At 44.5% G+C, this 25,124-nt stretch overlaps 1 pseudogene; it reads right to left on the reverse strand.

Moving 5' to 3' along the window:
- Positions 1 to 25,124, reverse strand: part of LOC123171502 (disease resistance protein RGA2-like) — a 97,281-nt pseudogene that overhangs the window by 43,897 nt on the left and 28,260 nt on the right.

Consider the following 25,124-nt stretch of genomic DNA (forward strand, 5'->3'; position numbering starts at 1 on the left):
CCGTTGTAACATATGAGTTTTCGTCCGAAACCCTGATACTTCCTAAGAGATTGTCTAGTTTGTACACGAAGTGCATCCAGTTTTTGCCGTAACCCTCTCTACTTTTTTGCAAATGCTATGCGGGTGAAATGATGATACCTTGCCAAGTTTGAACCTTTTCAGAGTTCATTTTCTAGTGCTTTTCACTTTCACGGTGATTTAGCTCTCAAAACTAATCAGTAAATGCATCGAAAATAGCAAATTATGTCAGAAAGGGTTGAAAGTTGATGACGTGGATTTTAGTTGTGCATCTGAACACAAAAAAGTCCGGAGTTGTACTAAGTTATTAAAATATTGAATAGCCGGTGTAACACATGAGTTTTCGTCCAGAACCGTGATACTTCCTAAGAGATTGTCCAGTTTGTACACGAAGTGGATCCAGTTTTTGCCGTAACCCTCTCTACTTTTTTGCACATGCTATGCCGGTGAAATGATGATACCTTGCCAAGTTTCAACATTTTCAGAGTTCATTTTGTACTGCTAATCACTTTCACGGTGATTTAGCTCTGAAAACAAATCAGTAAATGCATCGAAAATAGCAAATTATGTCAGAAAAGGTTGAAAGTTGATGACGTGGATTTGAGTTGTGCATCTAAACGCAAAAAAGTTCGGAGTTGTACTAAGTTATTAAAATACTGAATAGCCTGTGTAACAGATGAGTTTTCGTTCGAAACCCAGATACTTCCTAAGAGATTGTCCAGTTTGTACACGAAGTGCATCCAGTTTTTGCCGTAACCCTCTCTACTTTTTTGCACATGCTATGCAGGTTAAATGATGATACCTTGCAAAGTTTCAACCATTTAAGAGTTCATTTTGTAGTGCTTTTCACTTTCACGGTGATTTAGCTCTCAAAACTAATCAGTAAATGCATCGAAAATAGCAAATTATGTCAGAAAGGGTTGAAAGTTGATGACATGGATTTTAGTTGTGCATCTGAACACAAAAAAAGTCCGGAGTTGTACTAAGTTATTAAAATATTGAATAGCCGGTGCAACAGATGAGTTTTCATCCGAAACCCTGATACTTCCTAAGAGATTGTCCAGTTTGTACGCGAAGTGCATCCAGTTTTTGCCGTAACCCTTTCTACTTTTTTGCACATGCTATGCGGGTGAAATGATGATACCTTGCCAAGTTTCAACCTTTTCAGAGTTCATTTTGTACCGCTTTTCACTTTCACGGTGATTTAGCTCTGAAAACAAATTAGTGAATGCATCGAAAATAGCAAATTATGTCAGAAAGGGTTGAAAGTTGATGACGTGGATTTGAATTATGCATCTGAACACAAAAAAAGTCCGGAGTTGTACTAAGTTATTAAAATATTGAATAGCCGGTGTAACAGATGAGTTTTCGTCCAAAACCGTGATACTTCCTAAGAGATTGTCCAATTTGTACACGAAGTGCATCCAGTTTTTGCCGTAACCCTCTCTACTTTTTTGCACATGCTATGCCGGTGAAATGATGATACCTTGCCAAGTTTCAACCTTTTCAGAGTTCATTTTGTACTGCTTTTCACTTTCACGGTGATTCAGCTCTGAAAACAAATCAGTAAATGCATCGAAAATAGCAAATTATGTCAGAAAGGGTTGAAAGTTGATGACGTGGATTTGAGTTGTGCATCTGAACGCTAAAAAGTTCGGAGTTGTACTAAGTTATTAAAATATTGAATAGCGGGTGTAACAGATGAGTTTTCGTCCGAAACCCTGATACTTCCTAAGAGATTGTCTAGTTTGTACACGAAGTGCATCCAGTTTTTGCCATAACCCTCTCTACTTTTTTGCATATGCTATGCGGGTGAAATGATGATACCTTGCCAAGTTTGAACCTTTTCAGAGTTCATTTTGTAGTGCTTTTCACTTTCACGGTGATTTAGCTCTCAAAACTAATCGGTAAATGCATCGAAAATAGCAAATTATGTCAGAAACGGTTGAAAGTTGATGACGTGGATTTAGTTGTGCATCTGAACACAAAAAAGTCTGCAGTTGTACTAAGTTATTAAAATATTGAATAGCCGGTGTAACAGATGAGTTTTCATCCGAAACCCTGATACTTCCTAAGAGATTGTCCAATTTGTACATGAAGTGCATCCAGTTTTTGCCGTAACCCTTTCTACTTTTTTGCACATGCTATGCGGGTGAAATGATGATACCTTGCCAAATTTCAACCTTTTCAGAGTTCATTTTGTACTGCTTTTCACTTTCACGGTGATTTAGCTCTGAAAACAAATTAGTGAATGCATCAAAAATAGCAAATTATGTCACAAAGGGTTGAAAGTTGATGACGTGGATTTGAATTATGCATCTGAACACAAAAAAAGTCCGGAGTTGTACTAAGTTATTAGAATATTGAATAGCCGGTGTAACAGATGAGTTTTCGTCCAAAACCGTGATACTTCCTAAGAGATTGTCTAGTTTGTACACGAAGTGCATCCAGTTTTTGCCGTAACCCTCTCTACTTTTTTGCACATGCTATGCCAGTGAAATGATGATACCTTGCCAAGTTTCAACCTTTTCAGAGTTCATTTTGTACTGCTTTTCACTTTCACCGTGATTTAGCTCTGAAAACAAATCAGTAAATGCATCGAAAATAGCAAATTATGTCAGAAAGGGTTGAAAGTTGATGACGTGGATTTGAGTTGTGCATCTGAACGCAAAAAAGTTCGGAGTTGTACTAAGTTATTAAAATATCGAATAGCGGGTGTAACAGATGAGTTTTCGTCCGAAACCCTGGTACTTCCTAAGAGATTGTCCAGTTTGTACACGAAGTGCATCCAGTTTTTACCGTAACCCTCTCTACTTTTTTGCACATGCTATGCAGGTGAAATGATGATACCTTGCCAAGTTTCAACCTTTTCAGAGTTCATTTTGTACTGCTTTTCACTTTCACAGTGACTTAGCTTTGAAAACAAATCAGTAAATGCATCGAAAATAGCAAATTATGTCAGAAAGGGTTGAAAGTTGATGACGTGGATTTGAATTGTGCATCTGAACGCAAAAAAGTCAGGAGTTGTACCAAGTTATTAAAATATTGAATAGCCGGTGTAACAGATGATTTTTCGTCCTAAACCCTGATACTTCCTAACAGATTGTCCAGTTTGTACATGAAGTTCATCCATTTTTTGCCGTAACCCTCTCTACTTTTCGCATATGCTATGCGGGTGAAATGATGATACCTTGCCAAGTTTCAACCTTTTCAGAGTTCATTTTGTAGTGCTTTTCACTTTCACGGTGATTTAGCTCTCAAAACTAATCAGTAAATGCATCGAAAGTAGCAAATTATGTCAGAAAGGGTTGAAAGTTGATGACGTGTAGTTTAGTTGTTCATCTGAACACAAAAAAAGTCCAGAGTTGTACTAAGTTATTAAAATATTAAATAGGCGGTGTAACAGATGAGTTTTCATCCGAAACCCTGATACTTACTAAGACATTGTCCAGTTTGTACACGAAGTGCATCCAGTTTTTGCCGTAACCCTCTCTACTTTTTTGCACATGCTATGCGGGTGAAATGATGATACCTTGCCAAGTTTCAACCTTTTCAGAGTTTATTTTGTACTGCTTTTCAATTTCACAGTGATTTAGCTCTGAAAACAAATCAGTAAATGCATCGAAAATAGCAAATTATGTCAGAAAGGGTTGAAAGTTGATGACGTGGCTTTAAACGGTGCATACTGAACGCACAAAAATTCTGGAGTTGAATAATTAAGTTTAAAAAAATGAAGTGCCTTTGTAACGTATGAATTTCGTTCGAAACCCTGATACTTCGAAAGAGATTGTCCAGTCTGTACACGAAGTGCATCTAGTTTTTGCCATAACCCTCTGTACTTTTTTGCACATGCTACGTAGGTGAAATGATGATACCATGCCAAGTTTCAACCTTTTCAGAGTTCATTTGTAGTGCTTTTCATTTTCAGGGTCATTTAGCTCAAATCAAATCAGTAAATGCATGAAAAATAGCAAATGAAGGAAGAAAAGGTTGAAAGTTGATGATGTGGCTTTGAATGGTGCATACTGAACACACAAAAATTCTGGAGTTGTAATAATTAAGTTTACAAAAATGAAGTGCCTTTGTAACAGATGTGTTTTCGTCCGAAACCCTGATACTTCGAAAGAGATTGTCCAGTTTGTACACGAAGTGCATCCAGTTTTTGCCGTTATCCTCTCTACTCTTTTGCACATGCTACGTGGGTGAAATGATGATACCATGCCAAGTTTTAACCTTTTCGGAGTTCATTTGTAGTGCTTTTCAATTTCAGGGTCATTCAGCTCAAAACAAATCAGTAAATGCATGAAAAATAGCAAATGAAAGCAAAAAAAGTCCAGAATTAAAATAATTTATTAAAAATGAAAGAGAGGCGCAAAGATCACCTGCACGTTGCTTATCTTCAGGCCTTGAGGAAATAGTGTAGACTGCACGGAGCTATGTGTAGTTTTCGTTCGAAACCCTGATAGCTCCGTGCAGTCTACACCATTTCCTCAAGGCTTGAAGCTAAGCAACGTGCAGGTGAGCATTGTGCATCTCCTTCATCGTCTCTACACTCAGGGCTTATAAACCGTTGCGAGTGCCTCTCGCTTGGCGAGGTGGGACTAAAAAAACAGCTGCAAAAAGAATCAACTAAAAAACTCTAGTACCGGTTCATGCCACGAACCGGTACTAAAGGTGCTGGTGGGGCCCCAGCCTGGCCACAGCCTGCCACAGCCTCTTTAGAACCGGTTCGTGGCACGAACCGGTACTAAAGGTTCGCCGCGAACCGGTACTAATGAGCTCCGCCCGCCTAGCCGTTCGAACCGGCACTAATGGTCACATTAGTGCCGGTTCAATTACAAACCGGGACTATTGTGCTTAACATTAGGCCATTTTTCTACTAGTGTCCTATTATATTTCCGTTCTCCTCAGCATTCGTAAGCAAGGGATTCAACCCTTCTGTGCAGAGCAGAAAGAGATATGGTGATAACGGGTCCCCCTGTCTCAACCCTCTCGTAGGCTTAAAGCTCTCACTTTCCTCTGCATTTATCCTTACTTTGTATTCTACAGTTGAGACACATTGCATAATCAAATTAACCCACTCTCGACGAAAACCCAGTTTCAACATAATCTCCTTCAAAAAAGGCCACTTAACTCTATTGTAAGCTTTGTGCATGTCAAGTTTTATAGCACAGAAGCCCTCTCTCCCCTCTCTTTTGTCTTGATTGTATGAAAGCATTCGTAGGCAACCAAAATGTTATCCGTTATCAATCTACCCGGTACAAATGCACTCTGTGTTGGGCTAATAATTTTTGATAAAAGAACTTTCAATCGAGAGGCCACCATTTTTGCAATCGAATAGGTCAGTTAGTTGATTTCTCTTTAAAGTAGCAAGAGGTTGTGGGTTGGATCTCAGAAACACGCTTAGAAATTTTTCACCCTCAGCGGTTCTGGCCAGGTGTGAATGTTGGGCCTTCAGCCTACGTCTGAAATTCGGGGCCCCTGCAAATCATGGGCCCTGTGCGGCCGGCACGAGTTGTACCTACCTTGGCCCGGGCCTGAGTAAACCCGGGCGAAGCCATGGCACCAGAAGACCATGATGGAAGGCGTGACGGTATGGTCACGTTAGAAGTGGGCGAAAAAGTGGTGCCAGAAGTCCACGACACAATGCGTGATGGTGTTGTCGAGCTAGAAGACGGCAAAGACATGTCGCCAGAAGAACACAACGCGAGGCGTGATGGAGTGGTCGCGCCACAATAACGCGACATGCGGCGAGCTGCACTCCGAAAAGATGAACTTGGCACATACGTGATGTTGGACAGTGCAATGTCGAGTTGTGCGGACGTCCCGAGTACAGGCACATCTGTTGCGTTAGAAGATCAACAGGACGAGGAGAGCCCATGCAAGTCGCATGCCTCAGCGCATGGAGCCGACGCTGTGCCGGTCGAGCAAGTTGACGCGGCTGTCGGTGAAGCAACGAACCGAGGCGGACGCAACCCAGGCTGTACAGGCACGGACGTGGCTGTTTTGCTAGCTGAGTTGCGGTCCACAGCAGAGAAGCCGCATGGTGGTGGACAGTACAAGATGTATACAGCAACTCCAGGGAGCTCACCAATACGTGGATGCTTTATGGATGTGTTAGAGGTAAGGAGCGACCCGTGTGCTGAACGCTCTCTGAGAAGTAGGTTTGGAGCGCCAGAAACAACTCCAGGAAGCATTGAATTGCCAGGAAAGGGAACTTTGGCAAGTTTAAAAGCAAGGATGTCATGTCTACTACACAACCTTCTTCTTGTAGACGCTGTTGGGCCTCTTGCGTCCACAACACACCCAATACAATGGTAAATTATATAGGTGTACTAGTTCGGCGAAGAGATGGTGATACAAGTGCAATATGGATGGTAAATATGAGTATTTGTAATCTGAAAATATAAGAACAGCAAGGCAACAAGTGGTAAAAGTGAGCGTAAATGGTAATGCAATGCTAGGAAACAAGTCCTAGAGTTCATACTTTCACTAGTGCAAGTTCTGTCAACAATAATAACATAATTGGATCATATAACTATCCCTCAACATGCAACAAAGAGTCACTCCAAAGTCACTAATAGCGAAGAACAAACGAAGAGATTATTGTAGGGTACGAAACCACCTCAAAGATATCCTTTCTGATCGATCTATTCAAGAGTCCGTAGTAAAATAACACGAAGCTATTCTTTTCGTTCGATCTATCATAGAGTTCGTACTAGAATAACACCTTAATACACAAATCCACCAAAACCCTAATGTCACCTAGATACTCCAATGTCACATCAAGTATCCGTGGGCATGATTATACGATATGCATCACACAATCTCAGATTCATCTATTCAACCAACACAAAGAACTTCAAAGAGTGCCCCAAAGTTTCTACCGGAGAGTCAAGACGAAAACGTGTGCCAACCCCTATGCATAAGTTCACAAGGTGGACCCGCAAGTTGATCACCAAAACATACATCAAGTAGATCATGTGATATCCCATTGTCACCACAGATAAGCACATGCAAGACATACATCAAGTGTTCTCAAATCCTTAAAGACTCAATCCATTAAGATAACTTTTAAGGGAAAACTCAATCCATTACAAGAGAGTAGAGGGGGAGAAACATCGTAAGATCCAACTATAATAGCAAAGCTCGCGATACATCAAGATCGTATCACCTCAAGAACACGAGAGAGACAGAGAGAGATCAAACACATAGCTACTGGTACATACCCTCAGCCCCGAGGGTGAACTACTCCCTCCTCGTCATGGAGAGCGCCGGGATGATGAAGATGGCCACCGGTGAGGGATCCCCCTCCGGCAGGGTGCCGGAACAGGGTCCCGATTGGTTTTTGGTGGCTACAGAAGCTTGCGGCGGCGGAACTCCCGATCTATTGTGCTCCCCGAAGTTTTTAGGGTATATGGACATATATAGGCGAAAGCAGTTGGTCAGGGGAGCCACGAGGGTGGGGGGCGCGCCCAGGGGGTAGGGCGCGCCTTCCTGCCTCGTGGCCACCTCGAAGCTTCCCTGACGTCCACTCCAAGTCTCCTGGATTGCTTCCGTTCCAAATATAACTTTCCCGAAGGTTTCATTCCGTTTGGACTCCGTTTGATATTCCTTTTCTTCGAAACACTGAAATAGGCAAGAAAACAACAATTTGGGTTGGGCCTCCGGTTAATAGGTTAGCACCAAAAATAATATAAAAGTGTATAATAAAGCCCATAAACATCCAAAACAGATAATATAATAGCATGAATACTTTATAAATTATAGATACGTTGGAGACGTATCAGTATGTCTACTCCAATAGCACATGAACGACGCGTGTTAGACATCCCTCCAGAAGAAGCACTTTGGATAAATCCAGTGAAGATGAAGAGTAAAGGGCGACAGTTGTTGCACATCGAGGACCCGCAAGATATCGAAGATGCAATTATAAAAGAGTGTTGGCGTCGTGCTATGGATGAAGAGTTGGGGTCGATCCGAGACAACGATACATGGGAACTCGTGGATCTTCCCAGCGGATATAATGCCATGGAGCTCAAGTGGGTGTACAAAGTCAAGAAGGATGCCAAAAGGGACTTGGTGAAGCATAAAGCAAGGCTTGTGGTTAAAGCAAGCATGCAATAGCAAGGTGTGGACTTCAAAGAAGTGTTAGCTCCAGTTACAAGGATGGAATCGGTGAGGCTATTCATAGCTCTCGCGGCTCAAGAATCTTGGAAGATACATCACATGGATGTAAACTCTGTTTTTGACTGGGGTGTTGGAAGAAAAATTGTATGTGAAGCAACCACCGGGGTACATCCAAGAAGGAGAAGAACACAAGGTATTGAAGCTACGCAAGGCATTATACGGTCTACGACAAGCTCCTCGGGCATGGAACATCAAGCTTGACCATACATTGTTTTCTCTCGGATTTGAGAAGAGTTCACTAGAGCATACGATGTATAAGCAAGGTAAAGGCAAGGATCGTCTCTTAGTGGGCATCTATGTGGATGATCTGTTGATAACTGCAGCAGACGAGGAGGTGATTACAAACTTCAAGCTACAAATGAAGGAGCTATTCAAGATGGCTGATCTAGGGCTATTGAGTTACTACCTTGGGAGCGAGGTACATCAAAAGCTGGAGGGGATCACAATATGCCACGAGGCATATGCAAAGACGGTACTTGAAAGCTGTGGGTTGAAAGATTGCAATACAAGTCATGTTCCGATGAAGCCTCTTATTATGCTAAGCAAGAAAAGGGAAGCACCCGCAGTTGATGCAATGGAGTATAGAAGTGTGATCCGAAAGTTGAGGCATCTCACGAATACAAGACCGGACTTGGCATATTCCGTTGGCATAGTGAGTCGCTTCATGGAAGCACCCACGATAGAACATTGGGCAGCTGTGAAAAATATACTCAGGTACATCAAAGGGACAACAAACTTCGGTTGTTTCTATTTGAGAGGGAAGAAGAAGGAGATGATGGAGCAGGAGATGTGGACGACCGTAAAAGTACCTCGAATGTGGCATATTTCTTGGGAGGAAGCATAGTGAGTTGGCTATCACAAAAGCAGAAGGTGGTCGCATTATAATCCCGTGAAGCGGAGTATATTTCAACTGCAACATCGGTGTGTCAAGGCGTTTGCTTGGGAAGGCTACTCGATGAACTCACAGATAAGGAACCACAACAAGTGGTGCTTAACATCGACGACAAGTCTACAATCTCTCTGTGGAAGAATCTAGTGCGTCGGGATGGAAAGAAGCACAACGATACGAGGTATCGATACCTAAGGGAGTGCGTGGAAGAAAGCAAGATTGACGTCAACTACGTTTGCACCGAAGACCAGCTTGTAGATATCCTAACCAGGTCTTTGGGACGGCAGAAGTTCGTGAAGATGGGGCGAAGGATCGATGTCCAAGCTGTGAAGTGAGGACATCGTGTTTAGAGGGGTGATTGTTGGAATTAACCACAATGACCTTGTCCGGCTCGGACTGGTGTAATCACCAGCTATATATATATATGCGTGTAACCTACCCCTGTAAACCGAACCAGATCAAAGGAATAAAAAATCGATCAAGTCATAGCTAGGTAGCTTACACGGAAGCATCCACTTGCTTGCTAGCTTGCTCCTTGTACGTGCATAGGAACCGATCGGCTGGCGACTGCTTCATACCTACATGCTCTGACAAAAAGTACACGTCTGAGGGACGTCCGACGCGGGCTTGTGGCCAAAAGACCTCCGGCCTAACTCTATCCACTACTAAATGCAAACAGGAGAGGACGGGAAACAACGATGAATTCATCCATCTAGGCAATGTTGAGGTACAGTTACTAAACATAAAGGTGTGGAGGTGAGGAGAGGGCACCCAGCTGTTCCAGGTAACATCCAACCTTGCATCCCATCACAATAAATCAATAAGCTATGCAATTTCTTCATATTGGCCAAGGACAGCAATAAAGAATTACACACACTCTTATCATCTCACTCCCACCAAAGTTCAAGCACCCTCATTTCCGTTAGCTTCCCTAGCTCTTTCTCAATCGCATCAGTACCATGCACCTTCAATGTATTCAGCTCTTGCAAGGTTCCCAAGTTCCCTATCCCAGCTGGCAGTCTCGTATCCCAACTAACATGTAGGCACATCAAATGTCCTAGTCGAGCAACACTTGAGGGCACGTCCATTGATCCAACCATTCTTAAATCCAGTGTTTGCAAAAACTGTAGCTTTCATATTTCCATGGGGAGAATGCTAACACGTGTATTTCGTAGCCCTAGGTACCTCAGGTGTAATAAATTCTCAACATACCTAAGGTCAATCTGATGACTACTTTCGCTGAGATTACAACCTTCTAAATCCAATACAGGCAAAACTCTGAATCTTGAAAGAGCCTGGATCAGATCAGCATCAGTTCTAAACAGAGTAATTGACCTCAACTTCAACATACCTGTGGCATCGAAGATATGGGTGGTGAGCTCTGACATGCTATTCTGAAAAGATAACCTATGTACCATGCTATCTGAATTATTTTTGCCTTGTTTAGTACTCCCTCCGTCCCAAAATTCTTATCTTAGATTTGTCTAGATACGGATGCACCTAATACTAAAACGTGACTTGATACATCCGTATTTCGACAAATCTAAGACAAGAATTTTGGGGAACCTATCATGCGGTTCTTTTAGGGAAATATCTGGTACTCCCACCCCTAGGGTGCTCGCGGTGCTCCAAAACTCGGTAAAAAATTCAAAATCAAAATTCAAAACATAGCGTGAGAAACATAAATGACAAATTCGATAGTAAATAGTACATAACATAAGTTGGGCTTTAGATTATGCCCATTATCACATTCATGTCCATCTTGTCATTTTTGTCTGTCGAGCAATGTTCCGAATTTTGATTTGAATTTATTTGACAACATACATTGATGTTGCGTCAATGTGCTGGATTTTTGTCAGAATTTTTTGAACAATTTAAAATGCGCTGCCGAGTTTGGAGCACCGGGAGCACCATAGGGATAGGAGTACCAGATATTTCCCCTTGCAGAGGTTTACCCTAAAAAAACCCGGCTGAGGAGGTGTTAGTGCACGTGTACTAACCCAGGCCCAGCAGCGCACAAGTCCGGTTAGAAGTGCGCACGGGACACGATTCACTCATAAAACCAGCAACCCTTCTCTTAGAATGGGTAAAACAGTGACGCGTGTCAAAGACCAATTTACTGGTATGAAGCGAACCCCCAACCCCTCCCATCAATAAGAATCCAGTGATCGCATTTTTTTCAATCTTTTGTTTTCTCGTTATATATATACTGGTGGACAAATGTTTCCTAGTTTTTTCGAGAAAACTTTCAATCTATTCATCTTCAATCATGGCAATACAACGAACACCAGAAATAGTAAAATTACATTCAAATCCGTAGACCACCTAGCGACGACTACAAGCACTGAAGCGAGCCGAATGCGCGCCACCGTCATCGCCCCTCCCTCACCGGAGCTGGGCAAAACTTGTTGTAGTAGACAGTCCGAAAGTTGTCGTGCTAAGGCCCCATAGGACCAGCGCAGCAGAACAGTAACTGTCGCCGATTAAGAGTAGAGTAGATCGGAAGGATCCAACCTGAAGTAACACAAACGTAGACGAACTACGACCAAATCCATCAAGGATAGATCCGCCAGAGACACGCCTCCACACCACTACTAGGGAAAACCCTATCAGTAGCGCGAGTATTTTGCCTATCAGTAGCGCGGGACGTCGCGCTACTGATAAGGCGCTACAGCTAACGTGTAGCAGTAGCGCCTGTCGTCCCACGCTACTGCTATACATGGATAGCTGCAGCGCGTTTTGGTGAAGAGCGCTGCTGGTAATATCTGCAGCGCTTTTTGGGAGGCAGCGCTACTGCTAACTTTGTTCCACTCGCTACTGCTAGTTTTATTAGTTTTTTTTCTGCATACTTGTTTTGTATTTGAATAGGCTTTATACAATAATCTTTAGCATATCATACACATACAAATGTAATCATAGCATACAGATACAACTAGTCTCATCAAATCATGTCATCATCATAATCATCATTCAACACAAAGTGGTCTCTCGTCATCATCTCCAAAATAGCGATACAAGTCTCGATTACTTGCAACTACATCGTCATCCATCTAAACAATGATATACGCGAGAAGAGCTATCACTTTGAGTGAGAGCGGAACTATGCAGTACATGAGTTCGTATCCCTCTCTCGCATTAGCGTGAACCTAAACTAACTACTGCCTGTCGCTCGGAAACCGGAAACCGGAAAACCTGGGCCTGACACTCCGGCCACTCGTCGTCTATATACTCCTGGCGTAGCACTTCTTCGCCATCGATGATCTATGCACCTGCATCGTCACATGAGTCGATGATATGCAACAGAACGAGACAGACTTGGCAAAAATAGAAGCAACATATCATAAGCATAAATAACGAAGTTGATGGTACCCAAAATGCCCTAACTAGAGTGATCGTCGCTAGTTGAGGAGGACGGTTTAATTACATCACAAATAAAGTTTCATCGTGCATAACTCAAAGTTTCGTCATACAGAAAGTATGGACTAAATGGACACATTGTCATATATCGACAATCACTCCAACATGTCGTGCCATCCATCCAAGTCAGGGAGATAGTCCCCGAGCCTAGTGAAAGGCTTCAGGTCGAGACGCTGAGAGGGTACCCGTGTTCGGACGTCTTCCCGCGACATTTTTCCTTCTTCGTAGAACATCCCTGTTTTTCCGACGACATCCTTCATGATGATTTGGGCAAGTTCGCGCTGGATGTGATAGAACTCAGCTCGAAGTCGATGATCCTCGATATCTCCTACGTTCTTTGCCCATTGTAGAATATGGGCATTGCCGGATGTAGGTGACATGCGAAGGTTCTGGTGATCCCGTCTGTACTCCAGCATGTGGTGTAGGACATAGAATCCATCATTAAGAGAATCACTCGGTTGCTGGATGCAGCAGAAGTCGGTTTTATGGCCGAAGGCGAGCCTGCCGCCCCTTCTCTTCTTGTCCTTGACCTCTCCACCCCGTGCTTCGTAGTAAAACATAGCACTGTCGAGAACATCCTTGATGTGGGTGTAATCCTTTTTGTGAATGTTCTTCGACGAGTCCAAGTAAAGAGCGTGGGAGTATCGAGGGTAGAGGATGATGAGGACGGCACGCCCGCCGCTGCGCAAAATAAGTACACCTCAAATTAACTAGCCTCCACCGTGCAAATGAATGATTGAAATCGAAGGAAGGATATCCGCGCGGATGACTTACAGGGGATGATAAGGCACGAGAATCGCCTCCTTGTCCTTATTGGCGAGCATGAAACTGACGATGTATTCCCTCGCGTATTCACGGTGCTTTGCGCAGACTCCCAAGAAGCCCTCGTGCATGAAGTACAGGTCAGCGACACAGATATGAGGTATCTGCTCAACCCCGATGATGTAGTTCATATGCAAGGCATAAAGGCGGACAAACGTAAAATCCAGCTTCTTCACGTGAAACATGTTGAATATGTAATCGAATCGAAGGAAGAACTTATCCGCAGGGAAGAAGTCGATGTACGACAATTGCTGTGGAACGTTAACCACGTAGAGTGGGTATCCTGGATCTTTCGAGGCGATGAGGCCATTCTCTATCCGCAGCACATCGTCATGAAGTCTCCTTAGATCGCCGAATCTGGCCCCTAGCGCTCTTGCAGGTAGGATTGGTTGACCGGGGATATGCCATTTATCTGCACCGGGGATATCTATACGGTCTTGAACCCGAGGCTGCTGAGGCGGCTGGATCATAGAATCAGCTTTTTTGCCTTTCCTCGCTCTCTTCCTAGACTTCTTTACTACCGGAAGATCGTCCATAATACGTTCAGCCTCCGGAGACGGCAATTCAGGCACCGACTCATGACGCTCAAACCCTGAGTAGGCGCCAGTATAGACATACTGTTGAGTGCCATCGTCATCCTCATCCTCATCCATGGCGACTTCATCAGCGACTAATGGAGCCTCTTCCTTACCCCATCCGCTATCACCCCACCCGACACCCGACGCTACTTTGGTAGGTGGGGTGTTGATGTTCATACCTTGCTGAGGCTGCGTGCTCGTGGGTGTGCTCCCGGTCACTAATATGGTGCACGGGGTTTCGTCGGCCTGCAAAGAAAAGTCTGCGATGTGAGACAATGATTGGAAATATGCCCTAGAGGCAATAATAAAATGATTATTATTATATTTCCTTGTTCATAATAATTGTCTATTGTTCATGCTATAATTGTATTAACTGGAAACCGTAATACATGTGTGAATACATAGACCACAACATGTCCCCAGTGAGCCTCTAGTTGACTAGCTCGTTGATCAATAGATGGTTATGGTTTCCTGACCATGGACATTGGATGTCATTGAAAATGGGATCACATCATTAGGAGAATGATGTGATGGACAAGACCCAATCCTAAGCATAGCACAAGGTCGTGTAGTTCGTTTGCTAAAGTTTTTCTAATGTCAAGTATCATTTCCTTAGACCATGAGATCGTGCAACTCCCGGATACCGTAGGAATGCTTTGGGTGTACCAAACGTCACAACGTAACTAGGTGGCTATAAAGGTGCACTACAGGTATCTCCAAAAGTGTCTGTTGGGTTGGCACGAATCGAGACTGGGATTTGTCACTCCGTATGACGGAGAGGTATCTCTGGGCCCACTCAGTAATGCATCATCATACTGAGCTCAATGTGACTAAGTAGTTGGTCACGGGATCATGCATTATGGAACGAGTAAAGTGACTTGCCGATAACGAGATTGAACGAGGTATTGGGATACCGACGATCGAATCTCGGGCAAGTAATGTACCGATTGACAAAGGGAATTGTATACGGGATTGCTTGAATCCTCGACATCGTGGTTCATCCGATGAGATCATCGTGGAACATGTGGGAGCCAACATGGGTATCCAGATCCCGTTGTTGGTTATTGGCTAGAGAGCTGTCTCGGTCATGTCTACATGATTCCCGAACCCGTAGGGTCTACACACTTAAGGTTCGATGACGCTAGGGTTATAAGGAAGATTTGTATGTGATTACCAAATGTCGTTCGGAGTCCAGGATGAGATCCCGGACGTCACGAGGAGTTCCGGAATGGTCCGGAGGTGAAGATTTATATATGGGAAGTCATCATACGGTCACCGAATATATTCGGGGGTATACCGGTATTGTACCGGGACCACCGGAGGGGTTCCGGGGGTCCACCGGGAGGGTCCACCTGCCCCGGAGGGCCTTATGGGCTGTTGGTGGAAGGGAACCAGCCCCTAAGTGGGCTGGGCACCATCCCCCTAGGGCCCATGCGCCTAGGGTTGGGGGGGAACCCTAAAGGGGGCGCCCCCCTTGCTTGGGGGGCAAGCCCCTTCCCCCAGGGCCGCCGCCCCCCCTCTAGATCTCATCTAGAGGGGCCGGCCCCCTTCCCCCTTCTCCCTATAAATAGAGGGGTGGAGGGAGGGCTGCAGCACCACATCCAAGGCGCAGCCCCTCCCCTCCCCAACACCTCTCCTCCTCCGCGTGAGCTTGGCGAAGCCCTGCAGGAGAACTGTCACTCCATCACCACCACGCCGTCGTGCTGCTGTTGGAGCTTTCTTCCTCAACCTCTCCCTCCTCCTTGCTGCATCAAGGCGCGGGAGACGGCACTGGGTTGCACGTGTGTTGAACGCGGAGGCACCATTGTTCGGTGCTTAGATAGGATTCGGCCGCGATCTGAATCCCTTCGTGTACGACTTCACCGACCGCATTCTTGCAACGCTTCCGACTCGCGATCTTCAAGGGTATGAAGATGCACTCCCCTCTCTCTCGTTGCTAGTTACTCCATACATTGATCTTGGTGATGCATAGAATTTTTTTAATTTCTGCAACGATCCCCAACAGTGGCATCATGAGCTAGGTCTATGCGTAGTTTCTATGCACGAGTAGAACACAAGTTGTTGTGGGCGTCGATTTTATCAATTTACTTGTCGTTACTAGTATTATCTTGATTCGGCGGCATCCTTGGATGAAGCGGCCCGGACCGACCTTACACGTACACTTACGTGAGACAGGTTCCACCGACTGACATGCACTAGTTGCATAAGGTGGCTAGCGGGTGTCTGTCTCTCCCACTTTAGTCGGATCGGATTCGATGAAAAGGGTCCTTATGAAGGGTAAATAGAAATTGGCATATCACGTTGTGGTTTTGGCGTAGGTAAGAAACGTTCTTGCTATAAACCTATAGCAGCCACGTAAAAATTTGCAACAACAGTTAGAGGACGTCTAACTTGTTCTTGCACCATGTGTCGTGTGATGTGATATGGCCAAAAGGATGTGATGAATGATATATGTGATGTATGAGATTGATCATGTTCTTGTAATAGGAATCACGACTTGCATGTCGATGAGTATGACAACCAACAGGAGCCATAGGAGTTGTCTTAATTTATTGTATGACCTGCGTGTCATTGAATAACGCCATGTAATTACTTTACTTTATTGCTAAACCGTTAGCCATAGTAGTAGAAGTGATAGTTGGCGAGACAACTTTATGAAGACACGATGATGGAGATCATGATGATGGAGATCATGGTGTCATGCCGGTGACGATGATGATCATGGTGCCCCGAAGATGGAGATCAAAAGGAGCAAAATGATATTGGCCATATCATGTCACTATTTGATTGCATGTGATGTTTATCATGTTTTACATCTTATTTGCTTAGAACGACGGTAGCATAAATAAGATGATCCCTCGCTAAAATTTCGAGAAAGTGTTCCCCCTAACTGTGCACCGTTGCGAAGGTTCGTTGTTCCGAAGCACCACGTGATGATCGGGTGTGATAGGTTCTAACGTTCGCATACAATGGGTGTAAGCCAGATTTACACACGCAGTACACTTAGGTTGACTTGACGAGCCTAGGATGTACAGACATGGCCTCGGAACACGGAAGACCGAAAGGTCGAACATGAGTCGTATAGAAGATACGATCAACATGGAGATGTTCACCGTTGATGACTAGTCCGTCTCACGTGATGATCGGACACGACCTAGTCGATTCGGATCATGTATCAGTTAGATGACTAGAGGGATGTCTATCTGAGTGGGAGTTCATTAAATAATCAGATGAACTTAATTATCATGAACATAGTCAAAAGGTCTTTGCAAATTATGTCATAGCTTACGCTTTAGTTCTACTGTTTAAGATATGTTCCTATAGAAAATTTAGTTGAAAGTTGATAGTAGCAATTATGCGGACTGGGTCCGTAAACTGAGGATTATCCTCATTGCTGCGCAGAAGGATTCTGTCCTTAATGCACCGCTCGGTGTGCTGAACCTCGAGCGTTGTCTGTGGATGTTGCGAACATCTGACATACACGTTTTGATGACTACATGATAGTTCAGTGCATAATGTTAAATGGTTTAGAATTGAGGCACCGAAGACATTTTGAAACGTCGCGGAACATATGAGATGTTCCAAGAGTTGAAATTGGGATTTCAGGCTTGTGCCCACGTCAAGAGGTGTGAGACCTCCGACAAGTTTCTTAAGCCTGTAAACTAAGGGAGAAAAGCTCAATCGTTGAGCATGTGCTCAGATTTTCTGAGTACTACAATCGCTTGAACCGAGTGGGAGTTGTCTTCCAGATGAGATAGTGATGGTTCTCCAAAGTCACTGCCACCAAGCTACTAGAGCTTCGTGATGAACTATAACATATCAGGGATAGATATGATGATCCTTGAGCTATTCGCAATGTTTGACACCGCGAAAGTAGAAATCAAGTAGGAGCATCAATTGTTGATGGTTAGTAAAACCACTAGTTTCAAGAAGGGCAAGGGCAAGAAGGGATACTTCATGAAACGGCAAATCAGTTGCTGCTCTAGTGAAGAAACCCAAGGTTGAACACAAACCCGAGACTAAGTTCTTCTGAAATGAGGGGAACGGTCACTGAAGCAGAACTACCCTAGATACTTCATAGATGAGAAGGCTGGCAAGGTCGACAGAAGTATATTGGATATACATTATATTAATGTGTACTTTACTAGTACTCCTAGTAGCACCAGGGTATTAGATACCGGTTCGGTTGCTAAGTGTTAGTAACTCGAAATAAAAGCTGCGGAATAAACGGAGACTAGCTAAAGGTGAGATGACGATATGTGTTGGAAGTGTTTCCAAGGTTGATGTGATCAAGCATCGCATGCTCCCTCTACCATCGAGATTGGTGTTAAACCTAAATAATTGTTATTTGGTGTTTGTGTTGAGCATAGACATGATTGGATTATGTTTATCGCAATAGGGTTATTCATTTAAGGAGAATAATGGTTACTCTGTTTATTTGAATAATACCTTCAATGGTCTTGCACCTAAAATGAATGGTTTATTGAAGCTCGATCGTAGTGATACACATGTTCATGCTAAAAGATATAAGATAGTAATGATAGTACCACATACTTGTGGCACTGCCATTTGAGTCATATTGGTATAAAACGCATGAAGAAGCTCCATGTTGATGGATCTTTGGACTCACTCGTTTTTGAAAAGATTGAGACATGCGAACCATGTCTATTGGTATATATATGCATGAAGAAACTCCAGGCAGATGGATCGTTTGGACTCACTTGATTTTGAATCACTTGAGACATGCAAATCATACCACATGGGCAAGATGACTGAAAGGCCTCGTTTTCAGTGAGATGGAACAAAAGAGCAACTTGTTGGAAGTAATACATTTGATGTGTGAAATCCAATGAGTGCTGAGGCACGCAGTGAATATCGTTATGCTCTTACTTCACAGATGATTTGAGTAGATTCTAAGTATATTTACTTGATGAAACACAAGTCTGAAATATTGAAAGGTTCAAGTAATTTCAGAGTGAAGTTGAAGATCATCGTGACAAGAGGATAAAATGTCTATGATATGATCATAGAGATAAATATCTGAGTTACGAGTTTGGTACACAATTAAGACATTGTGGAAATTGTTTCACGACTAATACCGCCTGGAACACCATAGTGTGATGGTGTGTCCGAACATCATAGCTGCACCCTATTGGATATGGTGCATACCATGATGTCTCTTATCGAATTACCACTATCGTTTATGGGTTAGGCATTAGAGACAACCGCATTCAGTTTAAATAAGGCACCACGTAATTCCGTTGAGATGACACCGTATGAACTATGGTTTAGAGAAACCTAGGTTGTCATTTCTTAAAAGTTTGGTACTGCGACGCTTATCTGAAAAGTTTTTTCCTGATAAGATCGAACCCAAAAGCGGATAAATGCATCTTCATAGGACACCCAAAACAGTTGGGTATACCTCCTATTTCAGATCCGGAAGCAAAAGTGATTGTTTCTAGAAACGGGTCCTTTCTCGAGGAAAAGTTTCTCTCGAAAGAATTGAGTGGGAGGATGGTGGAGACTTGATGAGGTTATTGAACCGTCACTTCAACTAGTGTGCAGCAGGGCACAGGAAGTTGTTCCTGTGGCGCCTACACCAATTGAAGTGGAAGTTGATGATAGTGATCATGAAACTTCGGATCAAGTCACTACCAAACCTCGTAGGGTGACAAGGACGCGTACTACTTCTGAGTGGTACGGTAATCCTGTCTTGGAGGTCATGTTGCTAGACAACAATTAACCTACGAGCTATGGAGAAGCGATGGTGGGCCTGGATTCCGACGAATGGCTCGAGACCATAAAATCCGAGAGAGGATCCACGTATGAAAACAAAGTGTAGACTTTGGAAGAACTAGTTGATAGTCGTAAGGCTGTTGGGTACAGATGGATTTTAAAAGGGAAGACAGACAATGATGGTATGTGTCACCATTAAGAAAGCTCGACTTGTCGCTAAGACATTTTTCGACAAGTTCAAGGAGTTGACTACGATGAGATTTTCTCAGTTGTAGCGATGCTAAGAGTCTGTTGGAATTATATTAGCAGTTACTGCATTATTTATGAACTCTTGCAGATAGGATGTCAAAACATTGTTTCCTCGACAATTTTCTTGAGGAAAGGATGTATGTGATACAACCAGAAGGTTTTGTCAATCCTAAAAGATGCTAACAAGTATGCACATCTCCAGCGATCCTTCTAAGGACTGGAGTAAGCATCTCGGAGTTGGAATATAAGCTTTGATGAGATGATCAAAGATTTTGGGTTTATACAATGTTTATGAGAAACTTGTATTTCCAAAGAAGTGAGTGGGAGCACTATATAATTTCTAATGAGTATATGTTCTTGACATATTGTTGATCAGAAATGATATAGAATTTCTGGAAAGCATATAAGGTTGTTTGAAAAGTGTTTTTCAATGGAAAACCTCGATTAAGCTACTTGAACATTGAGCATCAAGATCTATAAGGATAGATCAAAACGCTTAATAGTACTTTCAAATAAATACATACCGTGACAAGATTTTGAAGGAGTTCAAAATAGATCGGCAAAGAAGGAGTTATTCGCTGTGTTGTAAGGTGTGAGTATTGAGTAAGACTCAAGACCTGATCACGGCAGAAGAGAGAGAAAGAACGAAGGTTGTCCCCTATGCTTGAGACATAGGCTCTACAGTACGCTATGCTGTGTACCGCACCTGAAGTGTGCCTTGCCATGAGTCAGTCAAGGTGTACAAGAGTGATCTAGGAATGGATCACAGGACAGCGGTCAAAGTTATCCTTAGTAATTAGCGGACTAAGGAATTTTCTCGATTATGGAGGTGGTAAAAGAGTTCGTCGTAAAGGGTTACGTCGATGCAAACTTTAACACTAATCCGGATGATTCTGAGTAGTAAACCAGATTTGTATAGTAGAACAGTTATGTGGACTAGCTCCAAATAGAGCATGGTAGCTGCATCTACAAGATGACATAGAGATTTGTAAAGCACACACAGATCTGAAAGGTTCGGACCCGTTGACTAATAACCTCTCTCACAAGCGAGATATGATCAAACCCCATGGGTGTTGGATTCATTACAATCACATAGTGATGTGAACTAGATTATTGACTCTAGTGCAAGTGGGAGACTCTTGGAAATATGCCCTAGAGGCAATAATAAAATGATTATTATTATATTTCCTTGTTCATAATAATTGTCTATTGTTCATGCTATAATTGTATTAACTGGAAACCGTAATACATGTGTGAATACATAGACCACAACATGTCCCTAGTGAGCCTCTAGTTGACTAGCTCGTTGATCAATAGATGGTTATGGTTTCCTGACCATGGACATTGGATGTTATTGATAACGGGATCACATCATTAGGAGAATGATGTGATGGACAAGACCCAATCCTAAGCATAGCACAAGGTCGTTTAGTTCGTTTGCTAAAGCTTTTCTAATGTCAAGTATCATTTCCTTAGACCATGAGATCGTGCAACTCCCGGATACCGTAGGAATGCTTTGTTTGTACCAAACGTCACAACGTAACTGGGTGGCTATAAAGGTGCACTGCAGGTATCTCTGAAAGTGTCTGTTGGGTTGGCACGAATCGATACTGGGATTTGTCACTCTGTATGACGGAGAGGTATCTCTGGGCCCACTCGGTAATGCATCATCATAATGAGCTCAATGTGACAAAGTAGTTGGTCGCAGGATCATGCATTACGGAACGAGTAAAGTGACTTGCCGACAACGAGATTGAACGAGGTATTGGGATACCGACGATCGAATCTCGGGCAAGTAACGTACCGATTGACAAAGGGAATTGTATACGGGATTGCTTGAATCCTCGACATCGTGGTTCATCCGATGAGATCATCGTGGAACATGTGGGAGCCAACATGGGTATCCAGATCCCGCTGTTGGTTATTGGCTAGAGAGCTGTCTCGGTCTTGCTGCATGATTCCCGAACCCGTAGGGTCTACACACTTAAGGTTCGATGACGCTAGGGTTATAACGAAGATTTGTATGTGATTACCGAATGTTGTTCGGAGTCCCGGATGATACCCTGGACGTCACGAGGAGTTCTGAAATGGTTCGGAGGTGAAGATTTATATATGGGAAGTCGTCATACGGTCACCGGAAATATTCGGGGGTATACCGGTATTGTGCCGGGACCACCGGAGGGGTTCCGGGGGTCCACCGGGAGGGTCCACCTGCCCCGGAGGGCCTTATGGTCTCTAGGTGGAAGGGAACCAGCCCTAAGTGGGCTGGGCGCCATCCCCCTAGGGCCCATGCGCCTAGGGTTGGGGGGGAACCCTAAAGGGGGCGCCCCCTTGCTTGGGGGGCAAGCCCCCTCCCCCTTGGCCGCCTCCCCCCTCTAGATCTCATCTAGAGGGGCCGGCCCCCTTCCACTTCTCCCTATAAATAGAGGGGTGGAGGGAGGGCTGCAGCACCACATCCAAGGCGCAGCCCCTCCCCTCCCCAACACCTCTCCTCCTCCGCGTGAGCTTGGCGAAGCCCTGCCGGAGAACTGCCACTCCATCACCACCACGCCGTCGTGCTGCTGTTGGAGCCTTCTTCCTCAACCTCTCCATCCTCCTTGCTGGATCAAGGTGCGGGAGACATCACCGGGCTGCACGTGTGTTGAACGCGGAGGCACCGTTGTTCGGTGCTCAGATCGGATTCGGCCGCGATCTGAATCGCTTCGTGTACGACTTCACCGACCGCATTCTTGCAACGCTTCCGACTCGCGATCTTCAAGGGTATGCAGATGCACTCCCCTCTCTCTCGTTGCTAGTTACTCCATAGATTGATCTTGGTGATGCGTAGAATTTTTTTAATTTCTGCAACGATCCCCAACAAATGAAAATGGGAAATTATACATTTATTGAAGGGGGCCGGTGTGACAGATACCGTGAGGGCATCGAGCTCAGCCAAAGACGAAGCACCGCCGAGCACGTCCGGTGCGGGAGCCGGTGCGGGAGCCGGTGCGGGAGCAGGTGCGGGAGCCGGTGCGGGAGCAGGTGCTGGTGCAACGCTAGTCGAGCTGCTCCCCAAGAAGTCAGCAAGGGGAAAGTCCGCTGCATTTTTTTTTGGATTTTGCCTGGTCCAATTGAAAATGGCCGGAACCAAGGAAGTAGACATATCTACAACCTTCTTGTCGATGTTTTCTTCAGTTAACCTCCGTCTTTCCTTTCTCTCCTCCGTGGTCTCACGGTAGTACTTCTTCCACGTGGCGCCGTCTCGGACACCGTGCATGTGTCCATACAACGGTCGAGTCTCCACCGGGAGTCGTTTCAATATGTGCAACGCCCGGTCGAATGGAGTGTCCCACTTGGGCCTCGCCAATGCCTCAGACGGCGAGTCGCTTTCGGCCGCAATTCTGTGCTGCTCTCTCTGCAAAAGGCAAAAGGATCGTTTACAAATATGACTAACGTGCAGTCGAATTGATCAGAAACTAAAATTACCAACAGTCTCATGAACTCCGTCGTGACCGCGTTTGTCTCGTAAACCTTCTTCACTGGGTCCCAACGGTGCCGGGCCCTGAGGACGTCACGCTCCTGCGGGACGGTGAACTCCGCCAAGGGGTCTGGGATGCCCAGACTCGCGGCTTCCGCGTCCTCCTTCGCCCATTTGGACCTCTTCCCGCCGTAACCACGGCTTCCGAGGTGGTGGCTCCCAATGTTCCTCTCTTGAAGCCCCTTCATGTACTTAGACTTTTTTTGGCAGCTTCGGCCTCGCAAGCCGCCTTGAATATTTCAAAGTGCTCTGCCGTGATTGTCGGATTATCCTTTACAATCTCGGAGTAGGGTTCCTTTTTTTCGATGATCCTTGCTTTCACCCTTGATTTCCAGGCGGCCAACGCGTCGCTAAACTTGCTCATGGCGTGTTTGTTTATCTTCTTCATTGCCGGGTCCTTATCTGGATCTTTATAATCCTTTTCATTCCGGCCGGGAACAAGAATATCTGGTGCAGCTTCTTTAGGAGGGAGGGCCTCATATTATCTATCTTCTGTTGTTTCTCATCGTTGATGGTGGCGGTTGTCCGTACGATGCAGCCTATTTGATTGCTGTAGCACGTGCGCGCTTCCTCGGGCGCTTTTAGCTCAAAATTGCCGTTGTCCACCTCCGTGACCACCAGTCTAGTAGTCCTGAGTTTGTTAGGAAGCCGTTGCCTCTTTGCTTTCGGTTCTACACCGGCTCCGCTCCCCGTGGCAGCGCCGGTCTCGATGCTGGTCTGAGTCTCAGCGCCGGTCTCAGTCTCAGCGCCGATCTCGATGCCGGTCTGAGCCTCAGCGCCGGTCTCAGTCTCAGCGCCGGTCTCAGTCTCAGCACCGGTCTGCGTGTCGGTCTCAGTCCCCGATGCCACCGGTGGGCCCAGCAACAACATCGGTTGATCGTCGGCAAGGCTCAAAAATTCGTCTGCCGCCCGGTAGACGTCGTCGCAATCACCAGAACCCCGTCCTTCATCGTTGCTAGCCATGTTTCCTACGATTAAATCTAGTCAATTAATCTAGACCCAATAAAATGAATAATGACATAAAAAAGGCCTATTGTTTTGCAGGAACGTTGACTCCTTCCCGGTGCGGCAAATCCCGGGCACTTGATATGTCCTAGTTTGTAGCACAAGTCATGCCAAAATTCACAGAAAATTTTGGCATGACCTTTGCTAAAAAGTGGACAAATCGAGAACCTGAAATTTGCTGGAACGGAAATGAATCAACATTCCGGCAAAACATAGGCCACTCGGCTTCATTCCCTGGAAACAACAAAAGGCCACTTGGGCACAATCGAAACATGTGCAAACACAATTGAGGAATTTGCATATATCCTGACCACTTCAAATTTGCATGTCCTAGCGTTTGACACTACAAGAAAATCTACACAAATCTCATGCTCTCTCAAACTCAATTCAAAAACCAAATATAGATTATATTTAGTTAACTACTGAACTAAAGTTTACTCTAAACTAAACCCTACTGCCCTAATTAACATCTAGTTAAACAAACTCAATTCAAAAACTAAACCCTACTGAACTAATTAACATCAACATTATCTACTACTTAACATCTATTATTACCCTAACTAAAAAACATCAACATTATCTACTACTTAACATTAACATCTATTAACTAAAAAGGATGGGTGGGGGGCTTACAGAGAGGGGAGAGACGGTGGCGGGGAGGTGCTCGGCGACGGAGGTAGGGGCGGCGAGGGCGGGCTCGGGA

The sequence above is a fragment of the Triticum aestivum genome, chromosome 7D, assembly GCF_018294505.1.
Source record: "Triticum aestivum cultivar Chinese Spring chromosome 7D, IWGSC CS RefSeq v2.1, whole genome shotgun sequence".
Taxonomy (NCBI): Eukaryota; Viridiplantae; Streptophyta; class Magnoliopsida; order Poales; family Poaceae; genus Triticum; species Triticum aestivum.